We start from the raw sequence: 13,537 nt of genomic DNA on the forward strand, positions 1-13,537 counted from the left end.
GTCGAATGGAATTGTCTTTCTTCCGAGCCACGAACATCGGAGAAATCCACTCGGACGCTGAGACTCGTTAGAGGATATCAGCTGATTCCAGCCATTGCAGTTCGGCGGATACTTGCTCACAGAGAACTAGAGGTAGAGGACGCAGTTTCGTCTAGACTGTTTGTACTGCAGCTCGGAGACGAACGTCGTGGATGAAGCCCTTTAGAAGTCCCAATTGTCTTGAGAACAGATGGGCGAACTCTGTTGGAGCGTTGTGCGGAAGAGATGGAAGCTGAACGCTTGGGTCAGCTGGAACTCCTGATACTTGTTGACATGTGAGCGAAGGCCATTGAATGTCAATGCACAAAGCTTCAATGGTGTCTAAGCCCAGAAGAGAAGTGCCTTGGTTCGTGACGTGAAATGTCACTACTGCAGCCTTGTTGCGGTACTTGACGAGCACGGAGAAATGTCCTGAATGTAACATTTCTTGCTGATAATAATAATTGAGCCGAAGACTGGAAGGAAATAAGGGAAAAAAAACCTTGAAATGTTCTTCGTACAAGGAGCTGTTCGTCAGCGACACCGTAGCTCCTGTATTCACGAGCAACTTGAGTGTAGTATTCGCAATGAGGACTTCGGCGTAAATTATTGCCGGGCGGCCGATTCTGTATCGGTGGCAGCGGAAACAAGCTGCATTCGAGCAGGGGACTGTCGATGCGTTCGGTTTCTCCAACGGCAAAATGAAACGTAATGTCTTACTTTTCCTCACGCACGACAGGTAAAGTGCTTGGCCGGGCAGCCTGGTTCGGATGCGATGTGGTGAGGTGAACCACATCGCTAGCAATGAAGTGCGATGTCTCGACTGGCTTGGCTGAGTTCGGGCTGGGCGCCATGTTGTCCGGCCTCCCAAGGTTGCAACTTTCCGCCATGCTGTTGAGCGCCATATTGAACCGGCCGGGTCGAGGGAGAAGGGTGGCGCGGACCGCCATTTTGCGCGCCCGGGCGAGGAAGGTGACGGCTATAAACGCCATTTTGGCGTTGCGTCGTGAAGCGCTGGACAGACGATCTGTTAAGAACTTTAAGTTCCTTGTCAAGTTGCTCTACGCTTCGTCCGATTTCCTCTGTTTTCTTGAGCGTGAGGGACGATTCGTAGAGTAACCTTTCTCGTACTCTTGCTGATGCGACGCCTTGCAAGACTTGGTCGCGAAGGAACTCGTCGTGCCAAGCGGCGAACGCACAAGCAGGCGTTTGCCTTTGTAATGCGGTGACGAATTCCTGGAAGGTTTCCCTGGGTTGTTACTTTCTGTCCCTGAAGATAATACGATACACCAGGGGATTGGTGCTTTCATCATAATGCTGGTCGAAGATGCGAAGAATGTCTTCGAACGTTGCAGTTGTCAGGTCCGTTTGCGATGCGAGGTCGTAGTAGAGACGCTGCCCCTCAAAACCTAAGTTACAGAGTAAAGCGGCTTTCTTCCACTCGTCTTGTAGTGCCTCGCATCCGGTCGCCTGGAGAAACGTGCAAAGAGAATGTTTGCATGTAAGCTACGGTACCGAAGCAGCACCGGGTAATGCACTCAAGGGAGGCATGGGGAGTGCGAACTCCATGCTGGGCACCGAGAAAAAAGGCGAAGGAGTGGAGGTGGACGAAGCAGAGGTAGACGTACTTGTAGCGTCTTGCTTGCCGGAAGCGGGATAGAAGCGGAAGTAGAGCAGTAAAGTCAAGTAGCAAGCAGAGCAAACGGTTTACCTCGTCGCCAGTTTGTAGTAGCTTCGTTGGGGCAGCCGGATGCGGCATCTACGGCGTGAGGCCTAATAGCCTGGTGCGAAGCGCCGCAAAAGAAGAGCCGAACCGCTCGAGTCGGGGACCAGACGAGGAATGACTTTATTCTGGCGAGGGGAAACGCAGCAGGTATACTTACAGCGTTTGGCGCTGAGTGGCTCCCTCGGACGTAATCATTCGAAACCGAAACTGTAAACTGACACAGGATATCACAATGATAACTGCGCCTTGTTCAAAAAACAAGTTCACGTCACTAGCGTGTAAACACGTTATGTAAATAAAATAACAAATGACGAAAAGCACCCCGTTGTTCACTAAGCCGCTTAACAGCCAAAAATAAAGAGAAGCGAGTGCACGCAGCTGCAAAACGCACGTGCACCGCCGCATCTTGGAAAAATATACATTGACTTCTCGAAGAGCGGCTGCTCGAATGCACGCGCTGCCCGAGATAAGTACTCCTCACGATTTGCAGTCAGTATTCACAACTAGCACACACACAACAAAATGTTGGGAAGCAGTGTGTCCGTATCGACACGACAACAACATCGCCTTGCAGTAATGATGACCACATTCCTATTCCAGACAGTGACGCGTTCAATGCATTCTTTCCATGGGTGTATACTGTAGGAGACCATTGAAACGGGCCTGAGGTAGCTGATCTTTACTACCTCATTTTGCAGCCCTTCCACATCACTGTCGACGGCATCGCATTCATTATAAATAATCTGAATGTGTCCACATCAGCAGGCGTTGACGAGATAAACTCAAAGCTAAAAAAACAAGATATTAATCTCGAGTAAAATATTATGTCTTACATTCCTGCAATCGCTATGGACAGGAAAGCTTTCCCTTGACGAGAAAAACATGAAGGTCGCAGGATGAAGTAGCCAGTAAATGCAAAATATACCGGGAAAAAAAAATCTATGTTTAAATATTTGTGCAAGCAAAGATAACAAGTGAAAGTGAACGTTGGTTGTTTGAAATACGTGAGAAAGAGAAGGCCATACCTAAAATATTTTGGAACTACATAAAATTATTAGGCAGGAATTCAACAACAATAGAATAACATATCCTAGACGAAGATGGAAACAAACTGGAAGGGGAAGCGGCATCAAATTACACCCGAAAATAACAGTTGAATCTTTCCAAGGCAACGACGAGGTTGTAATTGACGAAAAAAATAGCATGAAAGAGAACCAGATGGAAAAGGAGCTGGTGCTGACAAATTTAAGCTGGAAGAAAGCCGAAGAGAAAATTCGTAATCGCATGGCCACAGGCTGTTGGAATCCCAGCGCTGGCACCGGTTGTTGGAATCTCAGCGCTGACACCCGTTGTTGCAAACGGGTCGCAAGCCCCAAGGGTTGGCCTGGCGGCCTGGGGCACAACTGGAAGCATCCGAAGGTCCCGGAAAAGCGTGAGTCGACTGGTAACAGAACAACTTTTTTATTCTATCATCGCGAAAGAGCGGGCGGTCAGGTCGACCGAAGTGGAGAGACGGGAGAGCACGTAACTCAATGGAAGAAATCGGAGCCTCTCTCTCGGCGTCCGGGAGCAGCTGCTTTTATACTCTCGGAGTCGAGGGCAAGAAGGAACGCCTCGATAGAGGTGCACGTGACGGGGCACGGACACGCTGAGGTTGAGACGAGTGTAGTGACGCATCCGGCGGGCCGGCGCCGGTCAGACCTCCTCGCTTCACACTTGGGGAGCTCCTCTTTCCGGCTGCCGCGCTTTGACAAGCGTGGGCACCAACATGCACACACACACACACTTGAAGACACGTGGCATTGAAACATGCCTCTACGCGCTTGGCGGGGAGGCGTATCGGCGGCGCTGAACGGGCCAAAATGTCCGCCGCTTTGAACGAAGCCCCGGCGTCCGTTGCATCCGCGCCGGCTATACCGCGCGTCGTAGGCGAAACGTAACAAAGGCTAGACGAGGTTCTCGTTAGGCTGTTTATTGAAATAGGAGCAGAACGCAAGGAAGCTCTGGTGATAGCAGGGGAAGAAGCTTTAGAAGATAGACGAATACCATACAGCTGGCAATAAAGTAGAATGAATTTAATTTACAAAGGTAAGGGGGAGGAAGATAGAATTCACTCGTATGGAACGTTGACCATTACTTCGGTAGTATACAGGTTACCAATGCAAGCCATGAAATTAAAGCTGCAAGCATGGACAGAGAATAATGGCATTTTGGGAGAACTTCAGAATGGCTTCAGCATAGGTATATCATAAGAACACTCTTAGGCGAAGTTACACCCTTTGGCTTGCCCCTTCTGCCACACAACAATACTCGTTATCTGCCTTGATGCGTTTCCTTTCTTTAACGCTGCGAGCCCGGAACTTTCCAGTAACGAACGGCACGCGCGTTATCAGAAGGGGCAATCCAAAGGGTGTAAACTGTTCTATGCTGATAACGGGCGTGCCGTTCGTTACTGGAAAGTACCGGGCTCGCAGCGTTAAAGAAAGGAAACGCATCAAGGCAGATAACGATTATTGTTGTGTTGCAGAAGGGGCAAGCCAAAGGGTGTAACTTTGCCTAAGAGTGAAGCCAACAAACACTGACACCAAAGACAACATAGGGGGAATTACTTGTGCTTAATAAATGGAATAAAGAAACGATAAATTAATGGAAATGAAAGTGGATGAAAAAACAACTTGCCGCAGGTGGAGAACGATCCCGCAACCTTCGCATTTCGCGTGCGATGCTCTACCAATTGAGCTACCACGGCGACGTTTTCCCATTAACTTTCTTGGGTATTTATGTTTCCTAGTAGAACCTGGGAGTGTTAGCCAGCGCCACTACTCACAAACCTTGGCGGCGGATATGAAACATCCTTTCTGCCAGAGGCGTCACGAGAACGTGATCTTTTTGGGTGAAGGCGACCGGTCTATAAACCCACACATGCTACCTGAAGGTATCAATGTTGCCGGATTCGAGACCCTCGTTATGTAATGAACGAAGAGAAAGGGGGTTAACCGAGGGGCCCAATCTTTATTAGTCATATCATAAGAAGCCAACAAACACTGACACCAAGGACAACATAGGGGAAATTACTTGTGTTTAATAAATGGAATAAAGAGATAATGAAGTAATGGAAAGTGGATGAAAAAACAACTTGCTGCAGGTGGGGAACGATCCCACAACCTTCGCATGTCGCGTGCGATGCTCTACCAATTGAGCTAGCGCGGCGTTGTTTCCCTATCCATTTTCCTAAGTACTTTATGTTGTACTTTATCACGACTCGATGGGAACCAAAGGTCAGTGGGACGCCTCGCATTGGCCGCTCACGGGAAGGCTACAAATGAAGCTGTGCAGGGTGATATAGGCTGGACTAGCTTTGAAGTAAGGGAAGCTCACAGTAAAATTGATTATGAAGAACGACTGAGGAATAAGGAAGAAAGTGAATGGGCTGGGAGAGTGTTGAGGTATTTGTACAGGAAATACATTGATTCACAGTGGAGGAAAAGAACTAGGAAGCTTACCAGCAAGTATGCGGCCTGTAGGGTGAGCAACACAGCAGGAAAGAACGTGAAGCGGAAAGTCACAGAGGCTGAAATAATCTCATGGGTGGTGGCAATGGAATAGAAAGCTGTCATGAGTAACTACTTAAGAGGCAAAAAAAACACGAAATCAGGAAAGAAACAATTTAGGATAACTCAAAGCGAAGTTCATTACTTTTCGAAGCGAGATCATGATGTCGTGGAACACGCACGTATAAAGCGATATATAAGAAGGAAGAAGAAGCATGTGCTCGCGGCGGTAAAGCTAGGGAAGCGATGGAGCATGTTTTATTAGAATGTGAAGATATCTGCCCAGCGGTCGATTTAGGCGCCACTGGCCTCCTTGAAGCCGTTGGGTTCAACTAGTGCAGGGGAAAAGTAAACATGTCCGCAATACGTGGCAATAGGCGACACGTACGAAAACAGATTTTGCAATAGGGGGTCAGAAAATTTGGTTGTAGGAATTTATCGTGGATGCTTTTTCCTTTCTTTTTTTCTTATCCTATTATCATTAATATCATTATTATTATCATTATTATTATCATATTATTATTATCATTATTAATTATCATTAGGCAGTATAGTAGTAAGAGCTTGGCGGCACAACCCATCGCTCCGTCCTAAAGGCGACGCTCATAACATCCATCCATCCATCCATCCATCCATCCATCCATCCATCCATCCATCCATCCATCCATCCATCCATCCATCCATCCATCCATCCATCCGTCCGTCCGTCCGTCCGTCCGTCCGTCCATGCCGCGGATGGATGATGGATCCGCGACACCGGCCGTCTGGGGGACAGAAAGAAGTAGCTCGAAAGCTCGCTTCAAGCGTTTGGCTGTGAAGATTACGGTAGCGTAAGCTGCAGTTGCCGGGAAGCGGCTCCTGGGCGGCTGGTCTGTATATAGGGCCACGCATCACGGCTCTGCCAGTCGGTGCAGCGATTGTTGCGATTTCTCAATATATCAGTAATTGAAAACACGTATAGAGCTGCGCTCAAATTTCACATTAGGGAGTATCGTAATCGTCGGTGATCTTTTAAAAATATAGTAACTTAAATTAGTGCTCTGCGCACAGGAATTATACTGTGTGATTGTCTGCAGTTTCCATAAAATAAGACCCTAAAAACAACGCTGTAAAAGAAGCTCGCGAAAAAGAGTAAATGCACGCATTTATTTTGAAGTGGAATGCAGGATCTGCTTTTCTCTATCAAGCTTTTTAACCTAAAGAGGCAAGCAGGCGCTTTTAGGCAATGCATTCTTTGACAATATGACTTCCATATCTATGTGCCCTATTCTTGGCTCCCACACCTGTTACCTGCAGAACATTCAGCTTACGTCGGCGCCGATTCGTAATATCTCACAAAAGCTTTTTGTAAACAGCGTGACGGGAATTTGTCGGAAACGGTGCGCTCTTGGCAGGTTGCTGCAGCATGCACATGGAGCTTCTAGCAGGTTTTCTCTTTGCCGTCTGCTTCGTGCCGTCGGAATGTAAGTTTCCAGCCTATCCAGGCCAAGCTTACAAAATACGAAAAGTAAGTATATTTTGACTTAAATCATTATAAAAATGAATAAATGTGATCTCTGTGTATTTTGTGAAAAGTCAACCCTAGTTTTCTCCTTAATCGTTAGTTTTTCGTATACAAGCTTCTTAAGCGTGATTTCATGTTGCAGGCCATTTGTTATTTTCTACTGATTGGCGGATGACTGGCCAGTTCCTGTCGTATTGTTCACAAAGCGCCAAGAAGCGAAAATGAATTGTTACTGTAGTGGTTAAAGAAAGGGCGTGGCTGGTATATTTGCCAGCACAGGATCAGTAGCTGTTACAGTAACTGCATTCTGCCGGCGTTTTCTAAGGTGCCATAGGAATCTGAACTGCTGCGATGGGCCTTTGTGTAAACTAGGCTGTTATTTGCGAAAAAACTAAACTGGTCTACTTTGCTTGGTTGAATATTCCTACAGAACAAAAGATGACGAGAGGGAAAAGACAAAAATGATGGGACTGTGCGGTGACTAGCCACTGAATTTTTTAGTTAATCAGAACAATATTGAGTAAATGCATCAGTATTTCATTGAAAGTCTTATAATAGGGTAATGTTGGCGTGGAGTTCGAATTCATAGTTAGCGCATATGAGCAAAACCAAACCTTTACTGTGCTTTTAATGAAATTATTTATTTACGTTGTATTAACGTTGTGTTTACGTTGTAAGCATAAATTATGTTGTATTTATAGACGTCTTGCGATCATTTGGACGCAGAAATATCAGAACCGCTTGAGGAATATTTACACCACTATGGCTTCATGAGAAATAATTCGTGATTTGATTCGTGTCACGAACCTCCTAGTAAGTTGTTAATAACAATATACAGTGCCCTAAGAGGCGTATAGCAGCAGTATCCCTTCACGTTAGTGCTTCAGGTTTCTTGCTTCTTTAATGGACACGTTAATGATAATTTATTTCAGCTGCAATAGTCGAAGTGTCATTCTTACTCACTGTGGGGGCTCCAAATTCAGTGAAGTTGGCAATCAGTTTACGAATACTCGGGTGAATCCTTGCTCAATAAGCTCAGCATTATAATCGCTTACATCTTTGAAGGCTGTACTTAAAATGACAAGTATTCATTCGAATGTATCAATATAAAACATCAGCAATATGAAAGATTGATATGTTCGAAAGTTAGAAGAGTCTTAGGGACGTTTTGGCGCTTGAGGAATGACTTTCATGGGTATAAAGAAATGCCACACATATTTACCAAAATTATTAAGTTATTTAATTTTGATGTTTTGCTAAGTCGTTTATTACTGTCACCGGTCTCTTACGGCTCAAGAGATTTTTAATCCCGTTACAGATGTGTGGTTTTTAAATTGTATCCGAGTGGTTTTCATTATCCACCTAGCATATGTGTAATGCCCGCGTTTTGATCTTATTGACCTATTCTTATACGGCTAAGCTTGAGGTGGAAGTAGTTTTCTGTAGAAATACGGAAAGGGAGCACTCTTATTCACAAATGTTATCGCCTCCTGCCTACTTAAGAGAGACTGTTTTCAGTCAATTTGCACTATATTTTTCTGAATCCTGCTTTTGTAATTATTACGCAAATTAGCTTGAATATTTAAAGCGCAAGAAGATGAACTCTGCAAAAGTTGCGCTGCACCTTAGGCTGCAAAACTAATCGCCTGTGGCGTGGAAAGAACAGAAGAATGGCATTAAGGACAGTACATGTAATTATGCCATGCTAATAAGCCGAGTGTACGACCTCATTAGCTTGAAAGCGTCCATTCGAATTGTTTGTTTGGGCATTCTAACCCCGAGTACAGATCAAAGCGCCGAACAGGAGGCGTAATGTTGAGCTTTTCGTAAAAGAAACACGCATAATGGAAACAATGTAAACGACGCTTTCTGTGCTGTTTGCTGATTGGCGGTGACGTTGACGCCGAATATTTAATGTCTTCAGCTTTTAGTCCAACACAAGACTGGTGAGTGGATGCTAATGATTACCGTGCGCGCACCACTGCTGCTAATCTGCGTAGTAAACGTAAGTCACATGGAGACGTGTTTTATTCAGGCGTCGTTGTGCGCCATTGTTCATATTTCTTAGAGGGTAGAGCATTTTCATTCCCTCACGTGGCACATCGCATCGTGGCAGAAGTGTTAAACGTTATCTGAATTATGGGGCTGCACTATGCCAAAATAACAATCGGTTTATGAGACACGCTGTAGTAGAGGACTCCGGATTAATTTTGACATTCAGGTGTCCTGTATTGGGCACCTAAATCTAAGTGCACAAGCGTTTTTTGTATTTCGCCCCCCGATGAGACGTGGCTGCCGCGGTCAGGACGTCGAGAAATACCATAGCCGCAAAGCTACCGCATCGGTCACAGAAGCGTTGGCAGCACATGCGGCCGTTTCTGTAGTGTTCCCTGGTTCCTACGGTGATTTAATGTGGCTTTAGGTCTGTATTCCCTGCATCAGTTGTCTGTTTGACAAATTTGCATGCTTTATTTTTCGGAAATAGCCTAAACATACCGTAGCACGCCTTCAGTTTGACCGCAACCACTGTCGTGTTTTGTTGCGTTCTCACGTCATTTTTCTCCGTCCCGCCCTCCCCGTCCCTCCTGTATGGGAACTGCGAGCGAAGGGTCACTGCGAGCGAAATACTGTTATTAACGAGTTTCACGACTGCGTCAGTTCTACGCATTCCTTGCCTCCTCTCTCTGCCTCCTCTCTACCATTCTATCAGCCTTCCCTCAGAACTGTTGCATGCCTGTAGAAGGGTGAGCCCTTAAGCTTCGGAAATGCTATGGCGGGGTAACACCGATAATTACATCTATCAAGAGACTCATTTGGCGATGCCAGGCTGCTCAAAGGGGCATTATCGTCATGCGACATGATGGAAATGTCCAAATGAGTTTCTCGTGTCACCTTTCCTCTCTGCCACACTATCTTGATGTTTATATAGACGCTCAGAACTCCCCACTATCCTCCCGGTGCGGCGTGCCAGACAGCCAATGCAGCAGCAGCAGCAGTAGAAAAGACAAAGAAAGAAGGAGAAAAAGCTTTCCCTTAAAAAATATCTTCATAGCAAATAAAAACTAACAAAGGCACACTGAGGCAGGGGCCGGTTGTCTGTGTGGGAAGCTTCAATATAATGAATTAATAACAAAACATTCCAGCGGCTGTTCCTTTAAACTGTCGATGTACTTTATTAATTAGCGGTGACAAACGTTCACAATTTTATTGCGATTGGCATTATTTGGTTACTTCAGGCACTTCAATCTATGTATTGACACGTGTAATTGTTTATGTTGCTCCGGTGGCCACTTTTCACCGGCTAGCAATTGTTCAACGTAGTCCAAGGCGCGCGAGCGTAATTTGGAACTTACGTGATTGTTATCGTTCATTTTATCTGTTATGCCCTCGCCGAACCACGTATTGTGAAATTGACTATGTCACACGAATTGTGTAGTAGTTTCTGGAAACCACGCGGACACCAGCGATGGCTCTGGAACCTTCGACGAGTTATGTATCGAAGTCGATGTGCTTGAGCCGCTGATCAGATGCCGACGATCGCCGACTGTGTTCGCCATTGTCGATGTGCTGTGAATGTAACTTGCTTTTGTGGGCACAGACTCACCAAATAAAGTGTTGTGTTATTGAAAGTTTTGCTGTTGTGCTCTTCTCCGTCGCTACTACGGGACGTCTGGTGGATGTTCTTCTGCGTTCATGTACCGCAACCCGAAGACCACACGAACTACGCCCCGAACCATCGAGCAAGTCGCAGGCTGCATAACCTACCCTCGGAGCACGGACTTTTTCCTGAGATGACAATGAAGATCGTGGCCAACCTATCAACCCCAAGTGCAGCCTCCGCGTCCCCCATCGTGCTTTCAGCAGCGCAGGGAGCCACCGACCTCCCGCGTATCATCCGCTGAAGACCCGCAAACCTTGCTGGAAGCATATGAAACGGTCGCTGCATTTATTAACTGGAACTACGACAAGCAGTGGCATGTGTACTCCGCCTCAGAAGACGCCGCCACGACGCTGTTTAAAAACCAGGAATCGACCTCGGCGGCATGAGAACTATTCGGCAACGGCTTCCTGCAGACCTTCACGAGAGTCTTGCGCAAAGAGTGAGCTCAAGTTCTGCTGGAAACTTGCTGACAGCTGCCAAAGGAGAACTTCGCGATCTTCGCCAAGGAGATGACGCGCCTAATCAGCCGCACCAACCCGGATATGCCTGAAGAGAAGAAAATTCAGTACCTCATGCATGGGGTAAAGCTAGAAACATTTGTTGAACTTATGCGCTACTCGTCCAATACCCTAGCAGAATTTATAACGGACACTACGACAATTGAGAAGATGCTAGAATTGCGTGCAAGACATTACAATGAGCGCTCGACTCCAGACAGCGCAGGCCTTCAAGCAGAGTAACTACGGAAGATGTTCCCTTTACCGCAGCCCCAGGTGAATTCGTTTGCTGACGTAATATGGGAGGAAATCCAGCAGTCACTGAGAGTTCCCGGACCTCCGCAGCCTCAGCCGGATACAATGACCTACGCTATTGAAGCCCGCCATCACGTTCACCCTCCGCGCCCACGCCACGGCCCCATGATGCCGCGATTCCATCGCCAGATGCCGCCACCACCTTGCCCGCTTGTAAAACAACGCAATCCTCCGAGCAAGACCGACATTTCGCGAGCTTCTGAACACTGCCCACTCTGCTATCGCTGCGGTGAAACCGGCCACGTCCATATCTGTTGCGCATACCGTGAGATGAGACTACGAGAGTTCGCTGTGAATGCTTCGCGCCCGCAGCAAAGTGAACGTTCTCGCGATATCGCCGACTACCTCGCCGCCACTCAGTGGAGCCCTCGGCGATCATCCCATTCAAAGTCACCAGGCAACTACTTGTCGCCTGAACGCCGACCACACACTGACTCTGCCCGGTGCCGGTCCGTCAGCCCATATCTGGAAAACTAAAAGCAGCTACAGATGGAGGCGCGGTTGCTGTTTGTCAAACTGACGAAGATCCTGTGCCGATGATGAAGACGCCGAAAAGAATATCTCAAAGCAATACCAGCGAGTATACGACATCACTCGAGACTGTAAAGTCTCGAGTGGTGTCGTATTGCATCACAAAAAAAAAAAATAAACTGGTGCCTTTGGAAGTACAGTCTATCTTCGGCGTCTTGGAACCATCTTCTGGGCACGTCAGGCGCGTATGCAAAATACTCAAGCCCAAGTGGCGCCGGTCCTGTCGTTTGTGTTCTTCTTGAGTCCTGGTCTTCTGCACCTTGCCTTTACTAATTCAAGCAAACTACCTTCTCGTTGTGCCAGCAGCAGTCGAACCAAAACTCCTGGACGCCCTGCACAACGAGGAGACGGACGAGCACTTTGGGCTTTCCCGTACTCTCGCAATAATACAAGAGAAGTACTACTGGCCGCGCCTGGCCGCCGACGTCGCCCGCTACGTCAAGACATGCCGTGACTTCCCTTGACGCAAAACACCGCCGACAAGGCAAGCGGTATTATTATAGTCAATCGAGTGTCCTTGTCGACGATTTCAGCAGATCAGGATAAATTTATTGGGACTTTTTCCGACGTCAACGTCTGGAAGCAAGTGCATCGTCGTGGCGATCGACTACCTTACCCGCTACGCCAGAACGAAAGCTGTGCCGAAAGGTAGTGCAGCCGAAGTCGCTAAATTCTTTGTCGAAAACATCGTCCTGTGACATGGTGCCCAGAAGCCCTTATCAGCGACAGTGGAACGGCCTTTACTGCAGAGCTGACCGAAGCCATTCTGCAATAAATCCAGACAACCACGGGTGGACAAGTGCTTACCACGCGCAGACGAATGGCCTTACGGAGCGGCTGAACAAGACCCTCGCCGACGTGTTTGCAATGTACGTCGACGTCGAGCAGAAGACTTAGGATGCCGTCCTGCCGTAGGCATCCTTCGCTTAGAACGCAGTGGTGCAAGAAACAACGCAAATCAGGACGTTCAAGCTGATTTATGGCAGGAACCCGACGGCGACTTTCAATGCTATGCTGCCGCACGTCACCGACGAAGAGAATCTCCACGTCACTATGTATCCAGGGCCGGTATTTTGTAGCGATGCCTTTTCCGATTCTATGCTTCTTCAGGCTTTTCGCGCTTGGCCAGTGGTCTGAGCGACGGTCTGCCGATATTATGAACGGGATCAGGCGGCCGTGTGTGGTGGATGATAAGAATAGCATAGAATAAGGCATAAGGCATCGCTACAAAATAGCGGACCAGCGCACCGAAGAAGCCCTGCAGCTCGCCCGCCAGCACGTCACGAATCAGCAGAGGAGCGACAGCGGACACTACAGTCTTCGGCGACGATACGAGAAGTACCAGCCCGGAGACCATGTTTGGGTTTGGACCCCAAATACGCCGACGAGGTCTCAGTGAGAAACTTTTGCGAGGTTATTTCGGACCCTACAAAATCATCTACGTATTAGCGCACTTGAGCATGAGGTTATGCCCCATGGCATGTCGCAATCACAGCGCGCCGCGCACGACCTCAAATAATCCATGTTGTACGCCTTGAGCAGTTCTATCCGCGCTAAGGAACGTTGGGACTTTGTTTCTTCGTTGTTTCATAAGAGTGGTTTTGTTTTTCGTTCTCCTTTTATGTTTGTGCCATCGAGGCGATGCATTTCAAGAGGAGGGCATCGACATGTGGACTTGTGTATGCTTCACCGATGACCACTTTTCACCAGCCAGCAAATGTTAAATGTTATCAC

General features: G+C 47.4%; 1 protein-coding gene across 5 annotated transcripts in view; it reads left to right on the plus strand.

Moving 5' to 3' along the window:
• The window catches only part of LOC126534342 (uncharacterized), a 102,219-nt gene that overhangs the window by 31,795 nt on the left and 56,887 nt on the right, over positions 1-13,537 (plus strand). The window contains exon 1 of one of the 5 annotated variants that reach the window (XR_008613288.2): positions 6,621-6,802. The exons of 3 other annotated variants lie outside the window; for them this stretch is intronic. The gene's annotated coding sequence lies outside the window, so the exon portion shown is untranslated. Of the gene's footprint in view, positions 1-6,620; positions 6,803-13,537 lie in introns of those variants that run through there. One more of the 5 variants, XR_011895430.1, reaches the window with a different exon arrangement.

Source organism: Dermacentor andersoni, chromosome 7 (genome assembly GCF_023375885.2).
Source record: "Dermacentor andersoni chromosome 7, qqDerAnde1_hic_scaffold, whole genome shotgun sequence".
In the NCBI taxonomy this organism is placed as follows: domain Eukaryota; kingdom Metazoa; phylum Arthropoda; class Arachnida; order Ixodida; family Ixodidae; genus Dermacentor; species Dermacentor andersoni.